General features: G+C 35.8%; 1 pseudogene; it reads right to left on the reverse strand.

The window, feature by feature from the left end:
• The window catches only part of LOC121030319 (60S ribosomal protein L28-like), a 43,457-nt pseudogene extending 17,797 nt beyond the window's left edge, over nt 1–25,660 (reverse strand).
• Nucleotides 25,661–27,296: the final 1,636 nt, after the last annotated feature.

A 27,296-nucleotide genomic window follows, 5' to 3' on the forward strand; every position in this document is an offset into this window, starting at 1 on the left:
TCAGCCATCCTGTTTATCTATCTGCTCAGCTCCAGTTCATTCTAAAGCACAAGCACATAAAGAATCCTACCAGGGGCATCTTTAAAATATGTAACATCACTTTAAAAAAGTAGTTTATGTCATGACTTTTTAGCACATTATACTTACTTCCAAAAGAAAGGATTCAATAATACTGCCAATCAGACCTTATTTTTCTTTGCTACTGAATACCAAATTATATTCAATATGTCTCTGTGATGTCAGAAATCTGTCCATAATCCACAATATAGGTTATTATTTGCCTATGTGAAGAACAGAGATTTTCTTGCTTAATCAAGAAAAATGAGTGAAAAATAAATTTAGGATTGATACAAAGATGGCATCTGTTTGTGTAAATGGATATCCTTAAAGTCTCTCTGATTCCTCCCGAAGACACTCATACCTTCTAAGTACTGCAGTAGCTTTCCTCTTGTCAGTTGCTCTTGAGCACAGGTATCACCATTCTGGTCAGTCTTTCTTGTCCTATCACGTCTCCGTGGTCTTCACCCTCTTGGCATGGTTTCTTAGATTGAGATCTCCTCTCCATGGTCTCATATTTAGGCTTTTGGCTATAAGTGTCCCAAGATAGTTCTTTAGATTGTATCCAGAGCTGCAGGATACTTTTGCCTGGATAAAGGACTTTTCCATCATTGAAATAACTGTGCAGCAAGAATGGCCCATAAGTATTCCAATGATGAAATTACGGACATCTACAGTGATCACATCCAAGATTGCCAAGACAGGTCTGCTTTATGTTTGTTATCTTCAGGGGATCATTAGCACATCCACTCGTTCTCTCAAAAGTCGTTATTTGATCACCATGTCAATAACCAATTTGTTAAGACAAGTTGAGTGGGAATAAACTCATGAGACCTCAAGGACAAATTTACTATTTTAGGGAGAAACACTACTGAATTATGTGCAGTGAATATCCCTGTAGTCCGAATGAGAATAAATGCATTAAAGCCAAGCTGTAAAGGGTCTTCTATTCAAATTCCAGAACAAGACCCCAAAAGCAAATAAATGGAGATGTTTCAATCCAATAGCTTTAGTGATCATGTGCTAGTAATTAGAATTTATAAGTTTAAATATACCAATTTGGTCTCAGTAACAATATTGTGATAAACAACTAAGAAAAAGATATCTAAGTTATGTTTACAGTGATAGTATTATTCTGAGATATCTCCAATAGCAGCCTAGATTGAGAAAGGAAAACCATATGTATAGAGGGACAGTGATATGTCAGACATTAAGATAGGTATTATAATTATGCAACAGAACTATAAATACAGATAATTTAACCCAGAGTGATCAGAGCACCTCATGAAGGATCATGCTAATGAGAAGTTAATCCCTTGGGATAAATTAAAAGCCAGAGAGAAGACAAACAAGACAGATATTCATAGGATACAATACCTTCCCATTCTACATGAACCATGGCAAAGTTCAGCAATGCCTGGGTGGTTGCTATTATTGAAAGCTCATATCACCTTTGCAGGTGGGAAGGAAAATGTGTGCAGGCAGGGCTCAGCACTGGTAGACAGAGAGTCAGCTATCTCAGACACATCTGAGAAACAACTCTGACTATTCCCGAGAAGTGACACATCCTGGGGAATGTGAAGGCTGAACCTTGCCACAAATATACCCCAGATTAGCCCATATACAATAAAGGAAGGAATAGAAGACACTAAGGTTGAAAGAGGTCTTGCATATTGAGGATACTCAGAAATTCCCACGGTAAACGTACAGTGTATTCATTTAATGCTAGTAAGAATTTTCTATATCATGTTTTCTTTTCGGTAACCTTTGTGATAAGAGCTATTGTCCTATAGGCAGAGGAAATGAGAAACATGTTATTTGGTAGAGTCCTATAAAATGTATTACTTGAAGGGGGTGCCTGGGTGGCTCAGCCGGTTAAGAAACCCACTCTTGACGTTGGCTCAGGTCATGACATCATGGTTTATGAGTTCAAGACCCACGTTGGGCTCTGTGCTGACAATGGGGAGCCTGCTTGGGATTCTCTCTAGCACTGTCTCTGTCCCTCTCCACTCTCTCAAATAACTTAAAAAATTTAAAACAAAAAGAAAAACACAATGCTTGAGGTAGTTCACAAACAATCGCATGAATGGAAATATGGATACACTTAACAATGATATTTATTCTACCCTCAAAACAATTTAGGGAAGTAGATATTATCCCTGCATGACTCATGAGGAGATTGAGTATAGGCAGATTGAGTAATTTATCCAGGGTCACATAGGCAATTAATGGCAGAGCAGCTCTAACTACAAAATACACTTATTTTTAAGTATATTATTAAGATTGTAGAGCAGTGCTTTTCAAAATTATATGTTTGTAGCTATCCCTTGATTTTTATTTTTGCTCTTTTTTATTTTTTGAATGAAAACTCTGAATCAGGTGATCTGGGATGGGCCTGACATGTTATGATGATAATGATGTCAATCCATGGGCCACACTTTAAGTAGCAAGGGTGAAGTGCAGGGGTGAAGAGAGAGAGTGCCTTTATACTTAAATTTTCAGGATTTTGTTATAAGTTACTTATAGACTTGCTTGCAGCAATTTTTTTTAGTTACATTGCTTATTATTTAAGGAATTCTAAACTACCATGTATGAAATTGACTCCTGTCACCATTTGTACTTTCTAATCAAGTATAATATTTTGTTGGAATGGATAATTGCAGATGCAACCATTTGTGAGTTAATGATATATTTTCAAAATTAAACAGGATCATAATGCTAGGTTGATGTAATATTTCTCTGTAGTCTATAGTTTGCTTCCATAGTTACTATCAAATTGCCCACTAACAATAGTTTTGTTGCTCTGCAGGTAGCATTCAAAGACATCTCCTGCCTGTGGAAATTTAAATGTTAGTGGAACTGTTTAATGTTTTTTATAAAGCAAAATTTTAAATTCAAAATAAACACAAGGCAATAAAACAAAAACACACACCCCAGAATTAAAATTCTATGATTCAACCAGCTATCAACAGTATAATTTTAGTTAGACTGTTTTCATGACATAGATACTGAATTTTGAAAGGATTTTCTTCTCGAGGTATGTCACAGTTTTTAATATAATTTCAGTTACATTGTTTTTTCTCATTTGAGACCCTCAGAACACCTTTGTTTCAAGACGCAGGTCTTTTTCCTATTATTATTCAGGAATAATTAACATGCAGTGTTATCTTGGCTCCAGGTATACTGTATTTTTTTAATACTTTGATGTTTGTTGCCAAAATCCCTTCTTTTGACTATAAACTTTTGTAGAACAGAGCCCAAGAACTTTACTCCCCCAAAGTTTGAACTATACAAATTATAATCACTAATATAAATAATATTCAAAAACAGCAAAAGCTTTCTTACTGAAAGACCCCAAGAATTTATCTAGCCCAAAAAACAAGTCATAGTCATTCTGTCTCTCTAAGTAGTTATTATCCTATTTACAAGTTTTTCTATGAAGGATAGTTCTAGAATTCATATACCTAAATTTATTTCTTACTCAACATAAAAAGAGAATAGAATAAAAAGAGAGTCTTTTGAAAAGAAAGTGATCTGACAAAGTGACTCTACAGTTTATATGAAGAGGCAAAGGACCCAAAATAGGCAACACAATATTGAAGGGTAAGAACAAAGTTGGAGGATTCACACTATTTGCTTCAAGACTTACTCTAAAGCTACGGTAATCAGAAAAATGTGGTTGTGTCAAAAGAATAGATACACAGATCAGTGGAACAGGATAAAGAAAACCGAAATAAATCCACACTGTCTCCTGATATTTGACTAAAGAGCAAAGGCAAGTTCAATGCAGAAAGGATACTCTCTCAACAAGTCATGCTGAACAACTAGATATCCATGTGCAAAGATAAATAAAATATCATCATCATCATCATCATCTAGACATTCACCTTACATTCTTTACCAAAATTAAAACAGATCACACACCAAAATGTAAAATGCCAAACTGTGAAACTCTTACAAGATTATGTGGGAAAAGGTGGAGATAATACCGTATATTTGACATTGACATTTTATTTTATTTTTTTTATTTTGGAGAGAGTGTGAGCAGTGGAGAGGGGCAGAGGGAGAGAGAGAGCATCTCAAATAGGCTCCATGCTCAGTGCAGAGCTCCATGCAGGGCTTGATCCTACAACAAATTACCACATGGATGAGGGGTGTGTGTGTGTGTATGTGTATATGGGGAGAAGTATGTAGGGATTCTCTGTACTTTTCATTCAATTCTGCTGTGAATCTAAAGCTGCTCTAAAAAATAAAGCCTATTAATTAGAAAACAAAGCAAACCAAACATAATGTGATCAATTTAATTTAAATTATATATCCAGTCAAGGAATGTATAATATTCTGGGTTTTGTTTTGTCTGATTTTTCTTACACAGGTGAGTTCTTCTACCCTCATCTCTAAAACACTCAAACACACACTTTTCCTACGCAGGGTTAGTGCTTATCTCACACAAATATTATTTTTCGTTATCAAGAAAATGCTATGTTAAGGAATAATGTCTTATAATGAATTGTTACAAATTTCAGGTCTAAAACATTGCTTTTCTTTGCCTCAGGCTAGTGGGTGTGATGATTTAAAGTAGAATTGGTCTGTCTAAATGACTAAATTTATTAGGGGATCAACATATTTTAGATTCTATCATGGACTCAATCTAGGAGGGCTTTGGTAGTAAAAGTGTTAAAAACTAACCTGTGGTGACAGTTGCTCCAGATCAAGTAATAAGCATAGACATTGATAATCACTGGCAAAAGATTTTATAACATAAGGTGATAAGTTCTGTGGTGGAGGAAGCACCTTGATCTACTGGTGCTCATGCTGGAAAGGACATAGATGAGTTGCTGGCCCCCAGAGTTTCACATTTCCTTCAGTGGTTCATTAATAGATCAAAGTATTGTCATTTTAATATACAAAAAGAGAAGTCTTCGGCGATGTAATGCATTAGTCTCTTTCAAAGAAAACGTGACAGCAAAGATTTTATTTCTCATATTATTTTCTCCAACTTTAAATTTTGACTTTTGTGGTAAATTGTAGATATAAGATTATATGCATGTATTTCGGGCATACAAAAAAATACACGGGAATATATGCAATATGTTTGGAATCATCTCTGGTGCTTTGCACTTTAACCAATTCATTCACCATTTAAAAACAATTAAAAAATTCATTAAGCTGGATTCTGCCCTTGGATACACACAAGAAAACCCCCATTGAAGTCAATGGAAATTGTGCATGCATATCCAAGGGCAGAATTTGGCCTGCTGTGCTTAATTCACTCTGATCATTCCTATTAATTCAATATTAATATTTCCGTTCATTTATTCAATTAGTTCTGTGGTATTCAAAATTCATTGTATGTAATACATTGCGATCAGTCAATCATTACATTTTCAGTCCACTTTCTAACAATCAATATTTGAAGTTAGTCAAGGCAAAATGCACTTAGAAACCAAACAGAAATAGAAATAGAAGATATCCTTCTGCAGAGATATTACCTACTTTGTTTCGTGGTTTCTTGGGCCCGACCTCTCCCTGTGGATTTAGTCAGGGTGAGAGACATTAGCAAATTGTGGGGCAGAGTTGGCCCTTAGATCAAATGCTGCTTTGTGGGGTAGCCAAGTAGGGCTATCTAATAACAGCCAGATGTAAAAGACTAAGCTCATGAAATACCCGCCATTTAATTAGGTCACACAATACCATTTGGCTCTGAATCAAATTTGGGTTATCTCTGTTCTGAGCAGAGGGATCTCTTCTGTCTTGAAGGAACATAGATCAAAATGAACACAGTATTGTTAACATCATAGTATAAACATGGCATGCATGAATAAGCGGAGCTAAACTCAAGAAGTATAATGATCCCTCTGCCCCAAATTAATTTAAGTAATTTCTTTAGGCAGGAGAACTTAAACTTCTTGCATAATTTCTGTATTCATTTTAGGTATCCACAATATGCAAGATTATCAGCAAATCTCAGAAAAGAAGTCTATGGAAATTGACAGTTCATATTTAAGTATTTGTTAGACATTTTAAAAAGCATTATATTCATTATTTTTGCTTTGTAACAGTTTTATTGAGGTACAATTGACATACCAAAAAAGCATAGATTTAAAATGTACAATATGGTAAGTTTCGACCATGTGTTTATGTGTTTGACACCTGTGAAACCATCATTACCATCAAGAGACAGAATATATTCATCACCCAAAAAATTTCCTCATGTCACTAAACATCTTTTACATCTCCTTACAGGGACTACTAATCTGTTTTCTGTTATTAGAAATTAGTTTGAACTCTCTAGAGTTTTAAATAATCAAAAAATATGTATTTTTCTATGTCTGGCTTTTTTTTTTTTCATTCAGCAGAAATAATTTTGAGTTTAAACCATGTTGTTGTTACAATCAGTAGTTGATTCCTCTTAAAGTCTGAGTAGTATTCCACTGTGTGTATATAATTTGCTTACACAGTTTTCTTGTGATGGACATTGAGATTGTTTCCATTTGGGGGCTATTACAGGTAAAGTTGCAGTGAATATTTGGGCACCAATCTTTGTACGGACATATTTCCCCTGCCTTGAGTAAATAAATAGGAGTGGAATGGCTACATAAGGTAATATGTGTATGTTTAACTTTTTAAGGAACTGCCACACTATTTTCCAAAGTGGTGTGCCATTTTACATTCCTATCAGTAGTGTGTGAGAGTTCCAGTTCCTCCAAATCCATAGCGTTATTTGGTACAGTCTTTTTCATTTTAATTATTCTCATGAATGTGTAGTGAAATCCATTGTTGTTTAATATGAGTTTTGTTAATGGCTAACTCTTGAGTATCTTTTCATGTACATGTTTGCCATTTGTTGTTTATCTTCTTTGGTGAAGTGGCTGTTCAAATCATTTGCCCATTTTGAATTGGGTTGTTGCTTTTCTTAATGCGGAATTTAAAGAGTTATTTATATATTCTGAATAAAATCCTCCAGTAGATATATATTTGACACATATTTTCTCTAACTCTGCTGTTTGTCATTTTTGTATCTTAACACTGACTGTTAAAGAAGTAGAAGTTTCTACTTAGGATGACAGCCAGTTGATCAGTTTTTATTTTTCTTTTGGGATCGTACTATTGGTTTTATATCTTAAGAATATTTGCCTAAACAAATGTCACATAGATTTTCTTCTATAAGTTTTATAATATTATATTTTACATTTAGATCTATGATCCACTTGAATTTAATTTTCATATATTTTTAGTTTTTTTTAATTTGTATTTATTTATTTATTTATTTATTTATTTATTTATTTATATTTATTTTTGAGAGAGAGAAAGAGGGAGGGACAGAGAGGGGAGCAGAGAGAAAGGGAGGCAGAGGATCTGAAGGAGGCTCTGTGCTGACAGCAGAGAATTCAATACGGAGCTGTACTCATGAACAGTGACATCATGATCTGATGACCTAAGCCCCTTAATTTGCATATGTTTTACAAGATAAGGATTAAAGTTCAATTTTTTTGTGCATACTAATACTCAGTTTTTCCAGCACTATTTGTTGAATAAACCATTTTCCACTGAATTGTCTTTGCACCTATGACAAAAATAAGTTTTCCATATGTTGTGAATCTTTCCTGGCCTATTTTATTCCTCTGATCTATTTGTCTATCTTTATGCTACTTCCATCCTATCATGATTTTGCTGCCACATTGTAGTAGTCTTGAAATAGGTAGTGTTTGTCTTCAAGTTTATTCTTTTACAATGTTTTTGGCTATTCTAGGTCTTTTATATTTCCATATGGTTTTTTAAATCAACTTCTTAATGTTTACAGAAATCCTGCTAGGATTTTACCTGAAATTATATTAAATCTATAGATAAAGTTGGGGATGATTGACATCTTGACAATATTAAGTATATTAAGCATGGTGTATTTCACAGTCTATTTGGGGTTGCTTTAATTTATTTCAACAACATATACATATTTTAAAGTTTATTTATTGAGAGAGAAAGTGAAGAGGGAAGGGGCAGAGAGAGAGAGGGAGAGAGAGAATCCCAAGCAGGCTCTGTGCTGTCAGTGCAGAGCCTGATGCAGTGCTCAATCCCATGACCATATGATCGTGACCTGAGCAGAACCCAGAAGTTGGATGCTTAACCAACTGAGCCACCCATGTGCACCTCAACAGTATTTTATAGTTTCCAGTTTACAGGTGTTGACCATCTTTGCCAGATTTATCTTTAAGCATTTTCTATTTTTATGCTATTATAAATGATATTTTTTAACTTTCAATTTCAGATTGTTAATAAAATATTGTTAGCTTTGTTAATATTAGAGTTATATGTTATAGTCTTGCTCAATTAACTCATTCGGTTTAGGAATTTTGTTGTAGAGAGGAATTTTCTACATAGATGATCATGTCATCTGAGAACAAAGATAGTCTTAGTTCTTTATTTCTAATTCGAATGACTTTTTTTTCAAAATGATTACAATGCCTAAATTCTATTATGTTGTATAATAGATGTGGTGAGAGCAAATATTCTTCTCTTATTCCTGATATAAGGGGAAAAAAGCACTCAATCTTTCATTCTACCTATGATATTAGCTATAGATTTTCCCTAGGTGCCTTTCATCAGGCTTTGGGCATTGCCTTCTATTCCTAGTTTGCTGAGATTTTTATCAGGAATGAATATTTAATTTCACCAGATGTTTGTATGTGTATGTGTGGGTATGCATGCACATGTCTATTAAGGTGATCATATGGTTTTCCTTTTACACTTTATTAATATATAATGGTGAATTACATTGGTTGAGTTTTGAAGTTGAATAAGCCATGCATTACTTAGATAAACTATACTTTGTTGTGATATATTATGATCCTGCTTTTATATTGTTGCTTTTGACTTATTTATATTTCACTGAGAATTTTTGCATGCATGCCATGAGGGATATGAATCTGTAGATTTCTTCTCTTATAATGACTTTGTCTGGTTTTGACAATAGGTTAATGTTTGCCTCATAAAATGAGTGGGATAATATTCTTTCTTCTTGGAGCTTCTGAATGACTTTGTATAGAAATGGTACTATTTTTTAATGTTTAGTAGAGTCATTAGTGAAGTTATCTTGGATGGAAAATTTTTGGAAGGTTTTTAAAGCAAAAGTCAATTTACTAAAAGATATAGGGCTATTCACATAATCTCTTTCTATTTGAGTAAGCTTTGGTGGTTTGTCTCTTAAGGAACTTCCCCATTTCATCTAACTTATTGAATTTATTGTCATAAGGTTTCTCATAATATCCTCTTATTGTCTTTCTAATATTTATAGGTTAGGTAGTGAGCTTCTTCGTCTCTCATTCCTTATATAGTTAATATATGTCTTTTCTGAGAAGTCTGGCAAAGTGTTCACCAATATTATTGATTTTTCTTTAAGAACAAGCTTTTACTTTCAATGATTTTTTCTATTGTTTTTCTGCTTATTATTGCATTACCAACTGCTCTGATGTTTATTATTTCCTTTTCCTGAATACCTTAGATTAAATCCTTGCCCTTCTTACTAGTTTTTGAAGAGCAAATCATTGATTTGAGACTTTTTTATTATTATTATTTCTGGTCATTCAGTGCTATAATTTTCCCTGCTTATACTGCTTTGTACTGCTTTAGCAGCATTCTACACATTTGTGTTTCCATTTTAATTCAGTCTAAACTACTTTCTTGTTTCCCTTTTGATTTATTATTTTGGCTAGTGGATTTCTTAGAAATGTGTTATATAATTTCCAAATATTTGCGGTATTTCCAGAGATCATTTTGTAGTTGATTTCTAATTTAATTTTGTTATAGGACTAGGGCATACTTACTTTGACTTTTAAATATATTGAGACTTGTTTTCTGAATTTAAATATAGGTGATCTTAGTAAATGTTCTCTGTGTCCTTGAGAAACATGTATATTTTATGGTTGTTGACTGGAGTGGTCTATAAATGTTAACCACATTGAATTGGTTTGTAGTATTTTCAGCTCTTCTATATTGTTACTGATTTCTATTTGTTCTGTCAGTTATTGAAGGAGAGGTATTGAAATCTCTGATGATGATGATAGATGTACTTATTTTCCCCTGTGATTCTATTAGTTTTTGCTTCATTTATTGTGAAGCTTTACTATTAGAAACATCAAAGTTTAATATTCTAATGTCATTTGTTGTGATTTGATGTGATTATGAAAAGATCCTATATTTTTTGGTTATATTCCTTGCTCAGAAATCAACTTACTCTGGCGGCACCTAGGTAGCTCAGTTGATTGAGAGGCTGACTTCAGGTCAGTTCATGATGTCACAATTCAGTTTGTGAGTTCCAGCCTGCTTGGCTCCAGGTTGTCAGCACAGAATCTCCTTCAGCTCCTCTGGCCCTCTCTCCCTCTGCCCCTCCCCTGCTCATGCTCTTGCCTTCAAAACTAAATAAAACATTTTTTAAAAATTAAAAAGAAATCAACATCAACTTACTCTGAAATATATTTTATATTTATTTATATTTACTCTGAAATATATTTCATATATTTATATATTTTTATAAGTATATAAAATATATTTTTATTTATATGTGTATTTGTGTATATTGTGCATAAATATGTTTTATATTCTATTTTAAGTTCTTTTTTAGCTATTAACTATGGTGCTTTGTTTTATTATTTTAATAATTGCCTTGTGGCTTAGAGTCACTATCTTTAACTTATAAGAACTTTACCATAATATACTTCTTTCACTCTTCTCCTACGCATAGTCTGTTGTTTCAAATTTTACTTATACATATGCTATAAACCCTAAATTTTTATTATTTTTGTTTAAGAAGTACATTTTATTTGAAAGGGAAATACTAAGAAAAGTATATTTATCCATGTAGTTATCTTTTTCAGTGTTCTTTCTTTGTATAGCTACAGGATGTCATCTGTCATTATTAAACTTGCATGGATTCCTTTAATATTTCTTATAGTACAGACCTGTTGGTAATGAATTCCTTCAACTTTTGTATGCATGAAGAAGTTTTTAGTTTAATTTTGTTTTTAAAGGATATTTTTTACTGAATGTGGTATTCTAATTTGACAGATTTATTCATTCAGTACTTTAAAGATTTTACTTGCTGTTTTCCTGCTATCATTGTTTTTGGTAAGAAATCTGCCACATATTTATCCTTGCTTCTCTTTGTGTAACACCATTTTTCTTTCTGGATGATTTTAAGATTTTGTCTTTACCCCTGGTTTTGAACAATGTGGTTATAACGTGACCTGGTATGTTTTTCTTTATTTCTTGTGCTTAGACCTTGTTGAGTTTCTTGGATCTGTAGGTTAAATTCTCATCAATTTTGGAAAAATTTCAGTCATTATTTCTCCAAAGTATTTTTCTGTCCACCCTCTGTCAGTAGCTTCAGAGGCTCCAATTATACATGTGTAAGGACATTTGAAGTGTTTTCAAATCTAATTTTCTGTTCATTTTTTAAATAAATATTTTTCTCTATATATTTCATTGTGGATTTTTTTTTATTGCTGTGTCTACAAGTTCACTAATGTTTTTCTTCTGCAATATATTATCTGATGCCACTCCCATCTAGTACAGTTTCATCTCTGGTGTACTTTTCATCTTTAGGAGTTTATTTGTCATATACTTTTTCATCTATTTCCTTGAAATACAGTTAAAAAAACTATCTTAACATCTTTATCTGATAATTCTAACATCTGTGGAAGTTCTGGTTTGTTTTGTATGATTTTTATCCTAATCATAGGCCATATTTTTCTACTTCTTTGCATGCCTGGAAATTGTTGATTGGATGCCAGACATTATGAATTTTATTTGAGCGTCCAATATGTTTGTGTTCTATAAATATTCTAGAACTTTATTCTGGAACACAGTTAAATTATATGAAAATAGTTTGATTCTTTTGGCTCTTCCTTTTAAAATTCATCAGTTGGGACTGGAATAGTACTCAGTCTAGGACTAATTATTCCCTACCACTCAGGCAAGATATTTCTGAGTATTCTACTCAAGGCTGTCTTTGTTATGAGGTTTTCCATGCTGGTTGGGAGGGATAGGCATTATTCCTAGCTCTGAGTGACCACTGGAAACTATTACCTCTGATCTTTTCAGGTCCTTCTCTCCCAGTCTTTGGCAGTATCTTTAATGATCAGTACTCAGCTGAATATTAAAGGATACTCCCCTGTGGATATCAGTAGGTCTCTCTGTATATCTTGTTCTTCTTTGGTACTCTATTTCACAGATTGTAGCCACCTTCTTTTCTCCAGACACTTACCCGTATCCCCTAACTTCAAGGAGTTTGCTGATATAGCCTATTTTCTCCTTTCCTGGACCATGTCTTGGAAACCCTTTCAAAGCCTTAAGCTAGGACAATTGTAGGGCTCACCTCAGTTTTTCCCTGGAATCAACGTCCATTATCTGATGTTCAGTGTCCTAAAAAAAAAAATCATTGTTTCATATATTTGTCTATTTTGTGTTTGTTTCAATCACAGTAAAGCTGGTCCTGTTACTTCTTCTTGGTAAGAGGTGGAAGTCTTAGGTTCACCACTGAGTCATTTTTCATGGCTTTCTCATTTGTAATGCAAACAGGACATGGAAAAGAACAGTTGATGGTCCATCTAGATTTTCCAACCTGAAGACCTGGGAGAACTGAAAATTATTAAGTTGACTGTTTGACTGTAGATAAAGTCTATAATTTGTAATAAAAATTATTTAGGGTTCAGAATAATTTCATTTGGCTAAAGTAATTCTAATTTGAATTCAGTCACAGTTTTTCATGTGACTCTGCTCTTTTTGTCACTGGGTGAGTTGACATGATTCCAAACATCCCATAATAGCTTAGCAGAACAAAATCCAGTAATTTTCTCAGGCATTTTAGCCTGACACTTAGGAATACTGTGGTGTACCATCTATAGAATGAGTTAGTGGTTTACATGAGTATAAAGACCACTGAAGTTCTGTACTGGTCAGTATGTCATTTGCTTTTTTCTTTAAAAGCAACATAGCCCCAGCTTTATTCTCTTTGTTTCAGGAACATCCACTTACTTTTCTCTATTATTTCATCTTTAAAGATACAGCTAAATAAGAAAATTCTCCCCTTCATTTAAAATATTTTTTCCTCTTCCCACATTCCAAAATTACATAATGTTTTCCATTATTCTTAATCCCATGACTTAAACAACTGTTGTGATTTCATAAGTGGAAGCATTTGACTACAGGTGGGGATTAATTTGCAAAGGCAGGAAAACTGTTGAAAACAAAGAGCTAGTGTCCAAGTAAATATCTCTTGAGAAATTAGGAAGTACAAGCTACATTGCATGAGAGGAATTGTTACTGAGTATTATGGCTTAAAGAATTCCAGGTGGTCTGTGTGGGTCATAATGCTAATATTTCATCTTGGAATAATCTTTGTTCTTTCCAACATTTTTTTTTAACCAGTATTTCTCCTGTAAGGTGCTAGAAGGTTTGTTCATATAAGCTAATTAAGTCTGTTGCTATAGAGTACAAAATAAAAAGCAAAGGAAGGATCTGTTGGAGAAGCATTATTTTCTACAAACTGTAGAGATAAATTAAGCAACAGAATTTTGGAGGTGATGATGAGTAAAGGGGGTGTTGGTTACCTGGATCAGTACCTAATTCTCCATTTTAGTTTCTACATGTGGATACAGCTCTTATCTCCACAGGTTGAAACTTTAGTTAATTCAATGTTTTTTGTTTGTTTTTTTTTTCATCTGTGTGTGTGTGTGTGTGTGTGTGTGTGTGTGTGTGTGTGTCTGTGTGTCTGTGTGTCTGTGTGTCTGTGTATGGGAGGAAAAAGGCATTCAATTCCCCTTTTCTTTCATAGGGAAGGAAAGCTATGTTGGTAAATCATAAACAGGAGAGAGATACCCTGTTTATATATCAATATAATGTATATCACTGTATAAGGGGCCTCCATGAGGCCCGTCTTTTCATCACGTGTCAAGATGGACCTAATAACTCACTCTGTAACCGCATGTTGCAAATCCTACTAAAAACCAAAATGGCCTATTCTCTTTAAGTCTAATGAGCAAGGCTTATTTACCTATTTATAGCCAGTTATGTCACATTCTACGTAAGTCTTTAATTGCTGTATATTGCCCTAAGAATAAACTCCTTGGCCTAGCGTGACCCTTTCCACAGTCTTGGTCCAACTTACCTGGCCATGTTCATCTCATGCCACATCCCTCTTCACACCTCATTCTTTAGTTGCACCCAACAGTGACCTTTTCTCACATAGTGCAGAGTGTGTGTGTGTGTGTGTGTGTGTGTGTGTGTGTGTTTTATTTCAGAGAGAGTGTGTGAATGGGGGAGAGGGACAGAGAGAGAGAGAGAGAGAGAGAGAGAGAGAGAGAGAATCTGTACTGGTTCTGTGCTGAGCATGGAGCAGGGCTCAATCCCACAACTCTGGGATCATGATCTGAGCTGAAATCAAGAGTCAGACGCTCAACTAACTGAGCCACCCAGGGGCCCCAACATTGTGCATCTTTATGCCTCTTCCTTCTTACGATTTCTTTTCTACCCAGGCATTTTTTTTCCCTCTTCCTCACCAACTGTTCCTCCCTCATGATCCACATCAAATGTCTTATCCTCCTTGAAGCCATTCTCAACTCTCTTAGGAAGAGCCAAATCTCCCCCTATTCATATGCCTATACATTAAGATTGAACACATATCATTGATTGTCACCTCCAGGAACAACACATTGTATCTCTATTCTGGATTCTAACATAACTGCCACAATGTAGGCCTTAAGGAAATGAGTAAATAATACATTTAAATGAATGGGCACAAGAATAGTGTCTTTCACAGGTGGAGATACCACTCAGAGCTGACAGTGTCCAGTATTCTCTTTTCACATGCAAACAATGCCCTGAGCTGATCAATAGCCATTGTTCTAATTCATTTCGGAAGGATCTTATTGCATTGGGTTGTCAGTGCCAGCCTAGAAGCCTTGATGTACTGTGTCTTTACAGATTGGCTAGAGGGAGGGAAGCAAAATACTACAGAAGCAGAGATTACTGATGTTCAGCTAGCCACTGACTCCATACTACAGACAGGGAAAAAAGAAATAGTATCAAAGCAATGGAAACTTGATGTCAGGGAGCGGGGTAGTCATGAGCCTATTTACTGGCTTGACCTTTAATCATAAACTTTGTCAAGTTGTTCTAGTAGTAATCTCCCAATTATTAGTGCAATGATTACAAGTAAAACTTCACTTACCAGCAGTTAGATATGATAACTGCAACCACCTGGACTTTGTAATCCCTTTACTACTTTCCTTCCGTATTTCTACTATCACTTACAGCTTCTCAAGAAAAAAACTAATCCTCTGACAGTAGGATTACTGAAATTTATCTCTCGGGTAGTATCCATAAATAAACAACAGATGATTTAAAAAAAAATCATTTCTTGACGCTTTATTGAAGTAAATGACACCTACTTTCCTTATCACGAGTATAACAAAATTTTGCTTGTTCAGCCTGGTAGACAGATGAAAGAATTATGTTTTATATTTTGTTTGTTTCTAAGGCTAAAAGTACCAATACATACCGTATGTCTGAAACATACTAGAATCATAGTGAAAAGCTTACAAAGTGGCTGACTATATAAAGATCTGCTTTCATTTTTTTTCCCCTGATCTCCGTACTCTAGCTTAAAGAAATGAAATTAAAGTAAACCAAATCTATCCAGAAAAGTTCACCTGATATTTTAAAGGCACATTTTAGAGTTTAATCTTTCCAACTCTGGGCCTGGTGCTTTGAGACTATTGCCATCTCTGGCATGCCCCCTTTACATAGAAGAGCACCTAAATAAATGAATGAATGAATGAATGAATGAATGAATGAATTAATGAATAAATAAATAAATAAAGCATGAGACAACTGTGAAATATTTGGCAAGATTTTAATGTTACTAAAGCAAACTTTCATTCCCTTTGTTTAGCAGCCAGCTGTAGCTGACACAAATATATAGCTGCTAGCTGCTGGCCCGCCCTCAGAGTGATATTTTATATAAGGATTTATTTATGGCTAATTTCTTTATCTTTATATTGAATATCATACTTGGTAGTATCTTTCAGCTTGTAATTATTTTGCTTCACATCAAAGAGCAACATTAGAAATGAAACTCCATTCACTGACGTGTCTGATTCATAGCCTATGATGCAGATCGTATAAAAAAGATGCTCATTTTTCTTTCTTTTCCAGACCTCCTCTCTTCCTCCGTTCTCTGCACCCCTCCACCCCCACTTCATTCACATGCTTCAGTACTTTTGGTATTAGTAATTCATCCTAACATGTATTAGCAATATATAAATGTCAGAGGAAGAAACTTCTTCCTGCCCGTCACCCCGATCCATAATCCAAGGAGACTTCTGTTTCTTTGCCCCTCGGCATAGTCTTTTACAGTTAGATTGCCTATAACAACCTCCTAAAGTGCTTGTTGAATAAGAAAGACGCACTTGGTACCAAGCTGCCTTTACTCTCCTTGGTGTGGAATCTTATAGCACTGTGGAACTTATAAATAATTGAGTTATTTTTAAACCACTGGATGTTTTCCAGTCACTCTATTTCACACTGGATTAATTATGTAAGAAAACTGAATTGTTCCTCACCAGTGTTACAACTTTTAAAAACAACATGCTGTTTAAATTCAGGTTTGGCAACTCTGGCCCGAAACCCCTCAAATTTATGGTACCACACCCATAGCATAATAAAACCTTTAGTGGTCCTTTGTCTTTTAGCTTGCCTTCTATTTTTTCTCCAGGGTGTTTTATGCTGGAAGATGCAAACAAAAGTTGTCCAGATGTTATTTGTATCAGAGCAGGATTTCAGTCCAGCTATCTGTGCTTGCAAATGTTTATTTTAATGGGTTATTGTGCAATCTTGCATTGTAGACCTTCATGGCCTTCTATGCATGTTCTCAGCAATGCCAGGACATTGTTTTTTTAAAATATATCATTTTAGTCCAATTGAATGATTACTAGTCACTAGGGGAGCAAAAAATGTAACACCTGTAGAAACACAGAGTATATTTTTGCCAATGCCCCTATGCTGACACCCTGCAAACTGCCTGATTATGAAATCATGACCAATGGGCTTTAGGTAAAGCAGGAGGAAGGTGTGGTCCAAGCCCTAGCAACAGTCCAGCCCTGAGACAAAGTTACACAGTTACGCGGCTGCAGTCAACATACCAAGGGTGTCGGAAAAAAGGCCAGCTGTTGCCCCGTGCAGTTTGATGGAATCAAAGAGGAGCTTAGCTAAATCACCATAGTGTGAGCTGCGATTTTATTTTAGCAATTATAACAAGCTCGGGCTGGGCTTATTATTCATTTTTAGAATTCTAATAAAATGGTCACTGATGGTTCCTTGACACTAAAGTAAATTGTTTACTCTGTATCTAAAAACTTATGTCCAGTGTACCAATTAGCAGTCGAGAATTTCTAGCCCTTAAAATAAATTTTGAAACTAAATTACATCATACAGAAAAGGATTTGGTTTTTCAGAAAGTGCTAAATTTTAGAACTACGAGTTTTCTCTGATAATTTATTTAAAACCAAAGGATGCTTCTAGCATACATGTGAAAGACACATTCCACATTCTCTGCTGTTGGAAAAAACAAAAACCAAAACTTTAACGTCAGTTTTAGGAAGGACCCCTCAGAAGAAAATTACTTTAAGACCTATAACATCAAAGACTGGTATAACCTCACACTAAAGGTTTCACCAGGTATTTTTAATGACTATTTAAGTAAAGTATAAATATTCAGTTGAAAATAAAGCAGAAAATAGTCTTTTTATAAATCAGAGTGGAAGTTCTTTGTTTTGTTTTGTGGCTTTTTTTTTTTTTTTTTTTTTTTTTGAGAGAGAGAACGTATGTATAAGCTGGGGAAGGAGTAGGGGTAGAAGGAGAGAGATAATCTCAGCACAGAACCTGATGCAGGGCTTGATCTCACAACCATGAGATCATAACCTGAGCTGAAATCAAGAGTCAGACGCTTAACTGACTGAGGCACCCAAGCACCCCTATAAATCAGCTTTGAGGTAAATTAAATGTGGATATAGTTTCACACATAAGAGTAACCCTGATAAAATTTGGTGATCCAGAAATTAGTGTATGATGAGGAAAACAGTTTTTCTTTTAGCTTTGGAAAGAAATAGATTTTGGGTTATTCCATCTGACAGTATGTGTATGTCTGTCAACATTGATTAACACTATCCTATGTTTGTCTAAGAGTTTATCATTTAGAAAATGGCTGTAAACGCATGGCTTTACAGGTTTGGATATCTATAGTGTCATAACCTTTGCCATGCCTAGAGTCTGAAATGGTCTCATGTATTGTCTTGTTCTTCCTAAGTGTGGACACTGTGCTATTTCTTTGAGATTTGGCCCCATGTACTCAAACGGCTTGTTCATATAGATCAATGGCTAGCATATTCGACCCATAAAACAGTCACGTGTTGCATCAATATCTCAAAATATGGGACTTACATGAAATATTGACTAACCTCCCCAATTTCTCTATTACAATCATGTACAAGAGCAGTTAAATATGGCACATTTTTGGCTGAACACAAAAGAACCGAGGGAGGTAAAAAGCATGCTGTCGCTTTCCTTCTACCAGGAGGCTCTATCACTACAGTAAAAGCGCAGATAACCAGAATTCTGGTGTCTTAGTTTGGTTTTCCCCAGAAGCAGACCCTAAGATAAGGATGTGAGGGCAAGTAGTTTATTTGGGAGGTGCAGGAAACGCTAATTTAAGGTGGCAGGAAAGACATCGAGGGAAGTGAAGTCATGCACCAAGGAGTGCTTTATCAGCCAGCTATCGCAGTGTGTGGCTGGCGCTTCATCCTGCAGAGCATCCTCTAGAATCAAGTGGAAAACACACACCTCAGAATAATCCTGTTCTAGAGATGAGAGATGGGGTATTTATATACCACCTCCTTAGAGTCATTGAATGTAAGAGCTACTGGATAGAGGCGTGGCTGAGGAGGGGAGTGGAGGCAGTTGTGGTGACATGTTAGCTCCTATTATTTCTGGACTGCCCTGAGTGCATAGAACAGCCTTTCTAGATCCAGGAATAAAGCCCTCGCGCCCACAGATGCAAATGGCGGCAAGGCGGATTCATCCCAGTCACACTGTGAAATCTGCAGAATGAAGACGGGATGCTGATAGCATCTTGTTACATTTGGCAAAGAAGACAGTCTATGATTTGGGTCTCTAATTAGCTAAAGATTTAATAAAAATTTATACTTTGAATCATGCTGCTAAAAATTACTCTCAAAATATTATTTTAAAAAGAGTTTCCAGGTGAATTGCCTGGGGAATATGATACATATCTTTCTCTGAAAGTTCCAGATCATGTGATCCTGTGGTCCTAATCATAATTTCTCAAGAAAGCATACACCCGAGGTGTCCAAGGTATAGGGAACAAAGATGATTTTGCACCGACCTCAAAGAAATGTTTCAGCAATTTATTCTGATTGAAGAACTAAAGTAACATGTGTTGTAATTTGCCACATTTTATTAAAAGTAGACTATAACAAGAAAATTAAAGATGCTAATTAATTGAAGGATGTACAAAATTAATTTGTTAGTTAAGATTTTATTATAGCTGCCAAAAGGAAAGCAGAGCTATTAATTCAAAACCTCATTCATCTATTTACCCAGCAACTTTTACAAAATATTTACCATGTCTGGTAAAGTATAAAATGAATAACATGAAGGTGGCCCAGGTAGTGATCAAGGTCTTTAGAATAGTTGAGACCCGATACTGAAATTCAGCTCTGCTGCTTTCTAGCTAGGAGTCCTTAAGCAATTGACCTTAGCTGCAGAGTCTCAATTTTTTCTTCTGTAAAATAAGAGTAGATGAGTTAAGGAATTTAAGGATATTGTGTTTCAAGTGAGTTTAAGAGCATGCCTGGTACATGTCAAACATTCACTGATGTCATTTCACAGCGATGGTGATGGGAATGGTAGGGGTTGCTGCCATGGGAGGCCTAATCTGCTAAAGGATGCAGGTGGATACACTGTAATACAGGGTAAGATAGGAGACAGAGGATGAGCACAATTAGAGAAATGTCTTTTGAAGGGGTGAAGCACATAGGTGGTTCTTGGAGGACAGAAGGGTTTCCGATAGGTGATTTGAGGGGTCAGATCAAAGGGGCGAATAGAAGTCAAAGCATCATGTTCTAAATGGACGTGGAATGTGTGAGTACCAAATGCCTGAGACGTGGAGCTCGTGTAGTTGTCTCTAAATGTTAGAGGGTTCCACGCTTTGGTCCTTGGACTCCTTTCTCTATCCACCCTCATTCCTTTAGGTGATATTATCTATTCTTTATGGCTTTTTAAAAGTTTTTTTTTTAGTTTTTATCATTTATTTTTGAGAGACAGAAAGAGAGAGCGAGTGGAGGAGGGGCAGAGAGAGGAAGACACAGAATCTGAAGCAAGCTCAAGGCTCTGAGCTGTCAGCAAAAAAGCCCAATGTGGGGCTTGAACTCACAAACTGTGAGATCATGACCTGAGCTGAAGTCGTGCATTTAACCGACTGATCCACCCAGGCGCCCCCCTCTTCATGGCTTTTATACTATTGGTTCACTTGGTTTACTCCAAGTTTAAGTAGGTTTCCAGATAAACCCTCTTCCATAAACTTTGTGCATTTTCACATAGCCACCAGGATATCTAATGGGTATCTCACAGTTTTAACATGCACCAACCCAGTTTTTCATGTTTCCTCCTGAAGTTGGCTTGTTTCCCCCACAGTCTTTCACAGCTTAGTTAATGCAAATTCCATCCTACTAATCATTCAGGCTCCAAGCCATGGTGTCCTCTTTCGTTACTCTCACTCTCTCAAACCGCACATCTACTTCATCATCAGATCTGTTGTCTCATATCACGTTGGTATCCCTCCTAGATTACGACAATAGTCTCTCTTAACAAGTCTCAAGGCTTCCTGCTGAGAACAAACAGCAACAAGTTTAATCAAGTTTGAGTGAAGTATAGCATATTACTCCTCTTCAGGACCCTGCAAGCCCCCTAGCCCTTATGTTACCCCGATTCAAAACCCAAGTCCCTACATGTTCCAGAAGGCCCTCCATGATATCACCTCTGTTACTTTTGACCTCCATTCTTTATTTCCCTCTTGATTATGTCATCCCAGTCATACTGGGTTCCTTGTGCAACAGATATGGCTTCACATTCTCATCTTGGGCCTTTGTTTTACCCATTTCCTCTGTCAACAAACATTGCACCCCCAGTCGTTCTCCAGGATGATGTCCTTACCTTCTTTACATTTTTTTTTTTAATTCACCCTTCTCTCTGAGGTCGGTACTGACGCCCTATTTAATGTTGTAACCTGCACCCCTTCACATATGTCCATATCTTTTTCAGAGTGAGTCTGCTCTACCCATTTTTCCATACCTCTTACTGCCTTATATATAACTCAGTATATAATTTAATACTTTTATTTACCATAAACCTCTCCCCACTGCTAGTGGGGAGTCACAGAACTCCCTGAGGTCTGCTGCCATTGTGTATTCTGTTCAGATGCTCTGTCAGCACAGAGCCCGACCCGGGGCTCGAACTCACAAACCGTGAGATCATGACCTGAGCCGAAGTCAGATGCTTAACCGACTGAGCCACCCAGGTGCCCCCATTCGAAAAGATGTATGAACTGTCACAACCACAGTGTACGGCTATACCATTTTTTTTTTCAAAAACCCATTTAAAGTAGCGTCTCATGGTATTTACTGACTAAAAGTGATCTTTGAAATATTTTTAGTTTTGATACATTTTTGAAGTTCATTCAAAACTTTGCTCAGAGTTTTCACAAGAGCATTCTTTTTCCTTGCACTTTGTCTCCTGTTGTAAGCAAAATATTGGGGGTTTTTTGGTGATGCCCTTCTCATTCTGTTGAAGCTGATGTTTGTGTTTTTAAAAACTTCATTCATTCTTTTCTTTCATTCTTTTCTTATGTTTACTATGTAGTGAGACAGAGGATTGGTTTAAATTTCTCTTCACTGATTTTGTCTTACATCTCCTAAACTGAGATTACTAATCTGTGTCATTTTCTTCACTCTTGCCTGGAGAAGTCTTATTTTCCTTTTCCGATGCAGTTAGTCAGTCTTGAGGAGGAAAATATTTCAAGTTCCTTTAAGACAAAATAGATTTTGTGTTTCTTCATTTATTTTGTTCCTGATCACTTATCAGCCAACAACAAGGACATCCAGCCCCACGATCACTTTCTGCATAAACTTAGAAGAAAAAAAAAATTCAAAAGAAAGGACCTTTTGTCCACAGAAGAAAGTCATATTGTCCATTTCTCTCATTTTCTAAGTGAGAAAAGTGAGGCCCAAAGAGTTTAAATGGCTCCCTTAAGAACATGCTACTAGAAAGTGCCTGAGCCAGGACCAATTGGTAAATTCTCAAGTATTGTATCTATAACTTAGGTTTTCTTATTTTTTGCAAGTAGGGGATTGATACTATCAAGAAAATTTTTTACTACTACATTACAGAAGTAGAAGGGCATCACTATTATAACTAAACTATAACTTTTGGTATTTTAATTTTTGGTATTTCCCAAATTTGCACGTTAACACACTTCAGTATGGAGCAGCAAAAATATCTTCTTCTGAAACTTCAGACTTTATTGGAGAAAGCTAAAGTCTAAAGAGGAAAACTCTGTTGGTAATTTTCAAAAGAGATTCACTGTAACAATCGATGTGGATTTTCTACTGGTCGGCATATATAGCAAATAAACTCTGTGGTTAGTTTCATTTGCTTTCCCTTTTAAATCATACTGCAGAAAAGAGGTAAAAAAAATGGATAGCAAGATTTCCAATGCGATAACTTTGCTCATCCTTAGTTTATCTCCTGCAAATGAGCGAGTATAAAACAGTCCACCTACTGTTCTAGTTGCTACAGTTTAATGCAGTTCCACTGAATAATCCTGTTAACCTAACCTTCAATTTGCTGGGGCCTGAACTCTGAATTACAGTTTACGAACATAGTCTAACAGCTGGTACAAGGGCTTCTTTTGAATTTTTAATCATATGAATTAAAGATTGCTAGAGATGCTTTTTTAGACTTTTCTTCGGAGTGATCTAATGTATAGAAAGTCAAGTATAGATCAGCCCAAGGGAAATGAAACACAAAAGTACTAGGCTTGAGACAGTAGGCTGTGTACTCAGTTCACCAGATTGAGATAGCAACAGCAAAGCATTCATTAAAAATTGCATCTTAAGCAACCATAACGTTATCAAACACTGCACTGTCTTCATATGCACAACATAGATTTTGTAGTTACCTTCAGATAGGTACTAGTCAAATACAAGTGAGTGTAGATTGAAGGCTCATTATGTCAAAACCTGAAATTGCTACAGAGGCAAATCAGAAGGTAGCTAATCAGCATAGGTAAGGGTGATTTAATCATCATTATAGAATTTTTAAAAACAGCAGTTTTTCAAGGGAGAGATTTTTGTGAAATTCAGTGTATACTGAAATCAATTTAGTGGGGCATGACCAACACTTTTTAAAGAACAAAACAGGATAGGATAGAAAATGTCAGAATGCATCTCATTTAGCATAAATTATTGTATAACATTTTGTGTTAGCTATGTGTGTTTGTGAGTGTGTGTCTGCTGTATAAATTGGGGTTGCTTTGTTTTATTTAAGGACAGTTTGTAAAACATTGGCACAGGATAGTTAAATTAGATATCTACTTCCAAAATTCTTATTTTTACCACATAACTTCTAAGAATATATCTAGCACATATAATCAGGTATATACAGAATAATAATATTAACGCGTAGGAAAAGTTCAATTTTCTGGTAACTTTAGAAAAATGCTCAAAATATGGCAATTATCTATAAGGTATAATGATATAAGAGGGGAAATCATTTGGTGGATTTTGTTTTGTTTTGTTTTAACTATAAACACGTATGTATGTATGCATTTTACTAAAACCCTTTCTCTGTGACTTTGTCCAGCATGGGCTTCTTTACATGCTAAAAGTCTCAGGGAATATATTCAGTACAACTGGACATATCCTTATATACTGTGTAAGAAGATTGGTATTTGGGGTTTAGGGCACTGTTTTGCTTTTTAGTATTTTAGGTTTGCACACCTCGCTAAGTATAAGGACAACTACTCACCTGCTCGTATCATCTAGATAAAAGAGAAGTTAAACTAAAAGCCAACCAATAGGGACACCTGGGTGGCTCAGTCAGTTAAGCATCCAACTTCAGTTCAGGTCATGATCTTGTGTTTCCTGAGTTCGAGCCCTGTCAGGCTCTGTGCAGACAGCTCAGAGCCTGGAGCCTGCTTCAGAATCTGTCTCTCTCTCTCTCTCTCTCTCTCTCTCTCTCTGCCCTTCCCCCCACTCATGCTCTGTCTCTATCAAAAATAAATAAACATTAAAGGATTAAAACAAAAAAGCAAACCAACCAAATCAGGGCATTAACCACCAAAAGAAATCATGAGTCTTCCTCCTTCCTAATTCTCTGTATTCTAATAGGTTAATCTTTTAGTATAAGCAACACAAGTTTGTCCGGTTGTCTAGACAAGTGCAGCCAAGCTTTCTTTTCACAAACATAAATGTTTTTATTGTATATATGTGTTTAATGTATATAATGTATATATGTGTTCACTTTGTGCCATTTCACCTTATCTTATCAAGAACAAACAAGTATATGTGTGAGAAGTTTGGGTCACGTAAAAGTGATTTCGCAGGTTGAGAAAGATGATGTATTTAATTCTTTGGGAACAGTACAACTCTTCTCATCCTGAGAAGCTGTACATGGCCCACTTCATTCCCTTTCCAACATTGTCTTTAGCAAGACTAAGGAGAAGAGAAATTTACCTCTTAGTGACTGAGTACACTTGTTTGCTTTTTTTTATCCTTTAATATGACTATGGCCAAACCAGATAAGAGCAAAGGAATAAATGAAGATGGTTTCATTGAAAGGACACAGAACTGGCCATAGGGTAAGGAAATGTGTGGAGACAGTCGTTTCCGTTACTGATACGGCTCATTGTGGTGAGGCAATAAGGCAAGAAGTAACAGAGGAGAACAGATTTTGGATTGCTTTTGAATACTTTTCTTACCATGTGATGAAAAGGTTGCTTAAAGCAGCTGGCTGCATTTAATTATTTTTATTTCAATTTTATTTTTTTAATGCAGTTACTTCATAGACACATTTATTTTCCAACATCAGCTCCTTAGTAGTATAATATAGAATGCCTCATTAGCAATGGAAATGGGCTTAAGTTTGTAGCAGGAATGTTCTGAATAATGTTTTTAGATGTGGAAGAAGCTCGCGATGGAGATAATAGAACCTCTCTCTTGGCCCTGGAGAACTTCAAAACAAGTAAAAACTTGTTATTGAACCCACAAATTTCACATAAGATCTGTTCTCATTTATTGATGCTGATTTTACTTCACTGAGATCTTGCCATCTTTTTCTCTTCCTTCCGCTGGCCTTTACTTAAAGAGGCCACATGGGAAAACAGAAAAATGCCTCAGTTGAAAGGAGGGTGTGGGCGCTGCTTGAGCAACCATACTGATATGTTTCTTTACCCACACTCTCAGCCTACCTTCGCCATTGTCATTTAGGGATTGGATTGGTGCAATGGTTTTCAACCAACAGCAGTAGGACAAGCTGGGAACTTGTTAAAAATGCAAGCTTTAGGGTCCCCAAATTCAGTTATCAAATTAACTGGATGAGAAATTCTCAAGGTTAAAGGGAAGGTTGAACTTCTGTATACTCAGATACAAAATATTCTATTATATCATACTGAACAATTCAATTTCCAAATGTCTGGAAAACATGGTGAAATCACCACCAACAAAACAGCTGTGAAAGCTGAAAGAATTCCTTACCTGGCAATGTTCACTGCTCGATAGGACACATGTATTTGTGCATCGAGTGTCTGCTCATTCTTACGTATGCCGAAAGAACCAGCTCATCCTAGATGACTCAAGCCAAAGTTCATCTATTTGGTCAACAAATATTTGTTGAATGCCTGGTGTGGGCCATACAATGTGCCAGACACACAGGACACGTGATGAAGATGGCCATCATAGGTCCATTACATCAAGTCCTCTGTAGAGATGAGAAAAGTATTTGAAGAGCTGAATCAGGAACTTTTTTTTTTTTTGGCTGCTGATGCCACTAAAAAAAAATTGTATATTTCCAATAGTTTACATACACCCTGCAGGTGGAAAAGCCTTTCCTACCAGAGAGGATGGTTCCATCCCCCTGATGAAATTTTCTCAGCCTGACAGTGTGTTTGGGAAGAATGCTATCTTTAGGGCATTCTAAAGAAAGGCAAACAACAGTACCAGAAAGCACAGCAGCTGAGATGTGTGCGTGTGCCTCTAACTCCGAGCTGAGGGTAAAGCTAAAGCATCGGCCGCAGCTGGAAGAATGGGGAGCAGAACACTGGCAACGGGCAAAATGGTTATTCATTTCCTCTCTTGTGATCTTTCATATTTCATTTTTGTGAATCTCAATACATAGTTGAGACTTTTCCCAGATTCACAATCAACCCTGATTATCTTCCTCCTCTCTCCACTTTTCCCTTTTTAGTTTCTTGGAAACTGTTAGAGGAAGAAGATTAAAAACTATCTGGCATGGAACTCTCTTGATTTTTTTTCTTTCTTTTTTTTTTTTTTTTTAGATCACTTAGTATTTGTCTAAGAATTGAGAAAAAGAGACAAAGGAGAGAATAAGGCCAAGAGATAGGAGAGAAAAAAAAAATGTTTCCCTTCAAACATATTTTTCATCTCTGACCTCACATAAAAACTTTGCCATGCATGGAGTCATAATATTTACCTAATTTTAAACAGGTAGTGATTCTTTGGGTAACAAAATCAGTATACAGCATTAATCCCCTCTCAATGCTCTCATGATTTGGTAGCTTTTTATTTCCCCCATGATTTAGTATGTGTGGACATTTAGTTTCAGTGAACGACCTAGCAGCAGTTTTGCTGAAGCTTCTTGAAGCTGCTCATGAGTTTTTGCTCACCTGAACTTACCTGAGATTCAACTCAAATTCTCGACAATTATTTGAAACCCACATATGAACCCAGCAGGATCCACATAGTTGGGGACATATTGAGTATAGCATATTGAGAGGCAAAGCTCAGGTTATAGCCGAAAAGCTCTCTCTACCTCAGGGCCATTGTCTTCGTCCTGAACAGAAGTTTCTGGTGGTCAGTACCAAGTCTTACTCAGTT

The sequence above is a fragment of the Herpailurus yagouaroundi genome, unplaced genomic scaffold, assembly GCF_014898765.1.
Source record: "Herpailurus yagouaroundi ecotype Mexico unplaced genomic scaffold, PumYag 140, whole genome shotgun sequence".
Lineage (NCBI taxonomy): Eukaryota > Metazoa > Chordata > Mammalia > Carnivora > Felidae > Herpailurus > Herpailurus yagouaroundi.